Genomic DNA, 6,668 nt, shown 5'->3' on the forward strand with positions numbered 1-6,668 from the left:
ATTTAATAAAATAATATTTATATATAAAATATATACTTTCAAAAAATTATGTATTATTATTTTAAATTAGTAATTTAGTATTAGTCGCTAAAATAGCGAACTTGTTCAATTTATTTGTTGGCTTTTGACCGATTTGTTCAAAATTAATTTTTGTCTTGAATCGAACCAATTTAGTGGCTAATCTCTAATTAAATTGGTTGTTTTCGTCTGATTTTCAAAACCACGACATTATCTCTTGTCGTTTACCAGAACATCTATATTTTATGTATGATTAAGTAACTTGTCTTTTTTGTTAGAAAATATAATATCAAAATTCATTATATTGGTGTTTTTGAAAGTGTATCAAAAATTTTTTCAATTGGTTAAATTAACAAAAAAAAATCTGGAAAAAAAACAAATAAATTTAAAAGTAAAATGATTGAGAATGAGTAAATAAAATGACATTAAATTTGAAGAAAACAAGAAATTGTCTTTGATAAGATCGCAGGACTTTAAAATTAAATATAAAATGCAAAATCTTAAAAGAAAATAAACTTGCTTGAAAAATAGATTTACAAGAAAAATAAAGATTACAAGAAATTTAAATAAAAAAGTAAAGATATGGAAGAAATCCTACAGAAAAAAAGTTCTTAGCAGACTTAAAAATTCGCTGGAGATATGAGTGTGCGAGAGTATTTTCTAGTAATTCTCTATTCTTAACAATAGGACCCGGAGATTTCTTAGTTCATCATGCTATTGCTCTAGGTTTACATACAACTACATTGATCTTAGTAAAAGGTGCTTTGGATGCACGTGGTTCCAAGTTAATGCCAGATAAAAAAGATTTTGGTTATAGTTTTCCTTGCGATGGTCCGGGACGAGGTGGTACTTGTGATATTTCGGCTTGGGACGCATTTTATTTGGCAGTTTTCTGGATGTTAAATACGATTGGCTGGGTTACTTTTTACTGGCATTGGAAACACATTACACTATGGCAGGGTAATATCTCACAGTTTAATGAATCTTCTACCTATTTGATGGGATGGTTAAGAGATTATCTATGGTTAAACTCTTCACAACTTATCAATGGATATAACCCCTTTGGTATGAATAGTTTATCCGTCTGGGCATGGATGTTCTTATTTGGACATCTTGTTTGGGCTACTGGATTTATGTTACGAGATTTCAACCCTTATTTCTTCAAATTTTTACCAATTTATAAGAGTCTTCGACCAATCAAATTCAAATATAACTCCCACGTGTATTAATCTTTAAGTAACTGTTCTCGCCCCTTGTATGGTGTACGTAACTGTCAACAATTATCTACACTTATTACTCTTTTTCGATAAGACTTATCTATCAATCTTATCTTTCTGGATGAATTCCTTTTCGATGAATATTGCGTTCTTTGAAACAATATCCATCAATCCTCGACTTTGATGTCTTGGAATTTATATTTTTTCGACTAACAAATTTCTCCTTAGGATTAATGTGTCTTTTTCGATATCATTTTAAAAATAAAATGCTTAATCCTATTTAACTTGTCTTTATAAGACCATGATTAAACAATTTTATTTGCACGAAACTCCTTAACCGCCCACTTATCTATACCCACTATGGCACATTTTCCATTAATTACCCTCTCTCTCTCTCTTTCTCTTCCAACTTCGCCTTCTCAAAGAAGTTTTCCCTTTTTCAAATTTAAAACAGCAGAATATAAAACACCAAAAACTCTACTTACCTCTTTTACTTTAACTTAGCAATATTCTCACTGCTTATCAACGTTAACTTTTCATCCTCAATTTCTTCCATTCTTCTCTTCTCTACTCAGTAATCGTTTCACCTTCAAACCCATCTCATTTCTTTGACTCTTCTCTTTCTCCAGTCAAATGGCATCATCTAGTGCTCCAGAAGCTTCACTAACCAAGGACAAAGGCAAAAATGTCATGACTGAAACTTTCGTTCAACCCGACTTGGGCATTGTATTTCGACCTGGGGATATCATAATTGAGGTCCAAGTAACACCTTGAAGGATAAAAAGATTCTCTTTTCTTTCACTATTGAAGAAGACATCTTGTGTTTAATCGGCCCTATACATTGCTCAGAACAAGCCAAAAAAATTGCTCGTTTCTTTCCTAGCGTTGAAGGAGAGGATTTACTCATCAAACAAGACCTTCTCATAACACCTTTCATTGACAACAAAAAATCTTTTGGGAATAATCCCAAAATTTCTTTCAAAAATGCCAACTTTCTTTCTTGGTATCAAAGGATTGAATCTGTTAGAAGCGATACTTGGAAACTTCAGGGTATTCATGATCTTTTGCGACTCTTCCATTTCATACCTAACACACACCATTGGATGATTGTGTTGCCCTCTGTTTCTGGAATAGAACTGATGCGTGAGCATCTTTTCTATCTTTTCCTAGTGAATTTGCATTCAAATTGTTGAGTTTAATTAATATTTAAATATCTTTTAGCAACTATGGATGCTATTTTGAGTCGTATACAATTTTGTTTATTTCAGGTAGCATTCGGATGGATTTGATGGAGTTTCTGTAGAAAAAAGAGAAGAAAGTGAATGATGCTGTCAACTCTGACCTCTTTGCACTCCAACAAGAAGAACTTGAGTTACAGAGGTCCAATTGAAGTGATTCTAGTGGCATTGAAAAGCTAACTTTCAAAACTTTCCAACGATATATAATAGTATATACTTCTCTCCCATTTAGTATGGTCAAGGTGGCGCGTAACTTGGAATTTCTCAAGTTAGGCGCTAGAACCACAAATTCTCCAAAAGCTTGCTGCCAAGGCAGCGCCTAACTTGGGATCCCAAGTTAGGGTCAGGAAGATAAGAGCACATGAAGTTAGGCGCCAAGACTAATGATAAGCAATGGTCCCCACGGTTCCTTAAGGCATGCACGAAGAGGCTATTAAATTTTGATTAAACATTTATTTTAATTATAAATAGGAAAATATATTATTTAGTTTTAGAAAATACATTTTTACATTAATTAAGATTAGATATAAAAGGGAAAAGAATCAGCTCTTCGGGCTCAGCTCTTCGGGCTCATCTCTTCTCATACCTCATACCGCACTTTATAGTTTTACAAAACTCTAGTTTTCTCTCTGAACCATGAGCAACTAAACCTCCACTGTTAAGGTTAGGAGCTATGTTTTTTCTATGGATTAATACTATTACTGTTCTATTTTAATTCATGTATTGATTTCAATTTCAAGAATTACTTTCGTTCTTTATCTTATGATTCTGGGTGGAATGGAAGTATGACCCTTGTCCTAATTGAGTTCTTGTAAAATTTGGAAAAGCTCTTTGCTTGAACAACAACTTGAAAACAATTTCTCCTAAATTTCTATATCTGGACTTAATAGGATACGTGACATATAATCCTCTTATATTTGGATAATTAGAATTTATGTGGCATATAAACTAGAATTGAACTTAACCCTCTAATTAGAATCAAGTGACCAAGGAATTGGCGGTTGATGAAGGTTAGAGGAGACTAAAAAGGTCTAAGGAATTAGAGTTTAGTCACATATAGTTTTCCATGAATTGAATCTTGCATGATTAAAATAGTTGGTAAGAAAAGTTAATCCGAAAAGTAAATATCTCTGTAACCTTAACTGTTTTCTCCCATATTATTCACACCAATTTACTGCTTCTTCCTGATATTCTATCTGAATTTACTGTTAATGCTTTGAACTCTCAAAACACCATTTTTTGTTTGTCTAAGTGAATCATGCAATCATTGTTGCTTAGTCTATCAATCCTCGTGGGATCGACCCTCATTCACTTGAGGTACTACTTGCTACGACCCGATACACTTGCTGATTAGTTTGTGGGTTTTAAATTCCGCACCAAAAATCACTAACAACTTTCACCTTCTATGTGGTATGGTTGGATCTACCCTTTTCGATATGCTGCCATCACTGGACTGCTGATGAGCAACCCGGTTGCCACATTCGAGATGAAACCAAATCGGAAATAAAAAAAATATCGAAAAAGCTCTTATGGGGAGTTTATTAAGCTTAATATGGGAAAAGAAGGCACTCCTGTTACTGATGATGAATGCGCATCATTTCTATATTATTGGTTGAATGTTATCGTATTTTGTTCAAGTGTATCAATGCAGAAGTTATTCATTCCTTTAGCTGCTTTGATTCATAACGGACACAAATTCAATAAGGCCAAACTAATCCTTGGCAATCTATATAATGAACTAGGACAAATGGTTGAAAGTCTTCAAAATAGACTTCATTTAATGCAAGAGGTCCTCTTTGGTTTCTTTAACTTTGGCTCAATGCCGTTTTCGAAAAACACATGAAGCAAGGAGGGATCACAACCTCCGATAAGCAAAACATCGAAGGATTTCAATTGGTTATACTTCAACCAAATTTTGAGAATGCACGTTCAATACTCGAACTCTTTTGGGAAGCATTTTCGAAATTCCATTCTTGCAAAACTTTTCGAAGCGAGGACCTAAGACTTGCTCCTTTTGCAGATCGAAGAAGTTGCCCTTCATGGTTTCAATGTCATCTATTTTCAGATGATGATATCGATTCTTCAAATAATATAATTTGGTCCAACTTCCTTGCTATTTAGGTCTTCCCCACAGGCATCCCTCTCAGTACAAAAAAGAACAATTTAGAATAACCCTTCATGCCCCCCATTTTGTGGCTAGGCAAATGGGTTTTTCACAAGTAATTTCTGCTCCTTTTCCAAAAAAGCCCCAAAATCTTTGTAACATCACTCTCAAATCAAAATAAGAAATCCAAAGAAGTCTCAATGTCAGTGAAAAAATCGAAGCCATTACTATCCTCTCACTTTCCTTCATATTGATTTTGTCACCAAATCTTTCGTTGACTCGTGGGGTAACTATTATTCCCGATATGATCACATTTTGGATGATATTATAACAAGGGCAATAAAAACTCATCCAATTACTCTTGATGCACATTCTTTAAAAGCTCCAAAGAGAAAAATGGAAACAACGAGACAACAAAAACAAAAGGTGTAAAAAACTTCTGCCTAGGTTACAGCATCGAGAAAGGTATTATTAATCTACACTTTCTTTCTTTCGAAAAATTTATTCTTAAGATTTTGTTTTAAACTCTCTCCCTTTATTATAGAAACAATCTTCCAATGAAGACTCTTTCGATGAGAGCATTGGACCTTTGCCAAAGCAAACATTATCTCATTAAGTGATTCTTCTACTTCTAACAACTTTGAATCGAGCAGCCCATTGAAGAACCCTGTTCACTCTCAACTCCCTGAATCCAAAGAAACTCCTAAGGTATATTCATCACTAACATAATTTTGATCTTATTCAATTAGCCTTTAATTCTTATTCACTGGTCATTAATTTTATTTTGAAAAGGCTAATGTACCACTTTAACAACCTCCAATCATTGTGGCAAAAACCGTTCATGACAAAGAAGAGGAATAACAATCGAGCTCGTCCTCTAGTGATCATGCAATCTCTCACTACTTGACACTTAATCAATAAGTCCAACAACCTGATCCACAGCCAAACAAAGATAATCCTGCTGTCGAAAATACTGAACCGTCAATCATCGAAGAATACAACTTGACTGAGTCAGTTTCAGCATAATCACCATTGGTTGTACCTGTAAACCATACTCCTTCTTCTCCTTCTATCGATGTCAATCACATCACCAGTTCCTCCTCAAAAGAAACAAGTCCTCATAGAAAGGAAACTGAAACAAAAAAATCTCCATCTCGACTTGTCTCAGGAATCCGAATCTCATCGGATTTGGTCACTCAACCACTGTATCTAGCCCTCCTAATGCTGAGTTGGCTGAACTCTTAGCTGTAATGTTCAAAATTACTCACAAGGTGGAGATGCCAACTTCAATTCCGACTATGGAGGAATTGTCAAAACAAAATCTTTCAGAAGATCTAACCCCGCCGACTTTCAAATAATTAACTTCCCTTCTTAGGCTCTTAACTCATACTATCGATGAGTGGGTGGTGCGCGAAATTGTGAACAATACTTTTCACAACTCTCATAATCCCCGGTCATGAACCCCAAAAACTTGGTAGCTCAGTACCATGGCATTACACAACTTCGCACAACTAACCAGCAAGTGCACTGGGTCGTCCAAGTAATAAACCTTACGCGAGTAAGGGTCGATCCCACGGAGATTGTTAGTATGAAGCAAGCTATGGTCATCTTGTAAATCTTAGTCAGGCAAACTCAAATGGATATGGTGATGAACGCATAAAACATAAAGATAAAGATAGAGGTACTTATGTAATTCATTGGTAGGAACTTCAGATAAGCGCATGAAGATGCCTTCCCTTCCGTCTCTCTGCTTTCCTACTGTCTTCATCCAATCCTTCTTATTCCTTTCCATGGCAAGCTCATGTAGGGTTTCACCGTTGTCAATGGCTACCTCCCATCCTCTCAGTAAAAACGCTGCCTATGCTCTGTCACAGCATGGGTAATCAGCTGTCGGTTCTCGGTCAGGCCGGAATAAAATCCATCGATTCTTTTGCGTCTGTCACTAACACCCCGCCTGCTAGGAGTTTGAAGCACGTCACAGTCATTCAATCATTGAATCCTACTCAGAATACCACAGACAAGGTTAGACCTTCCGGATTCTCTTGAATGCCGCCATCAGTTCTAGCCTATACCACAAAGACTCTGATCTCA

Source organism: Arachis duranensis, chromosome 7 (genome assembly GCF_000817695.3).
Source record: "Arachis duranensis cultivar V14167 chromosome 7, aradu.V14167.gnm2.J7QH, whole genome shotgun sequence".
NCBI lineage: Eukaryota > Viridiplantae > Streptophyta > Magnoliopsida > Fabales > Fabaceae > Arachis > Arachis duranensis.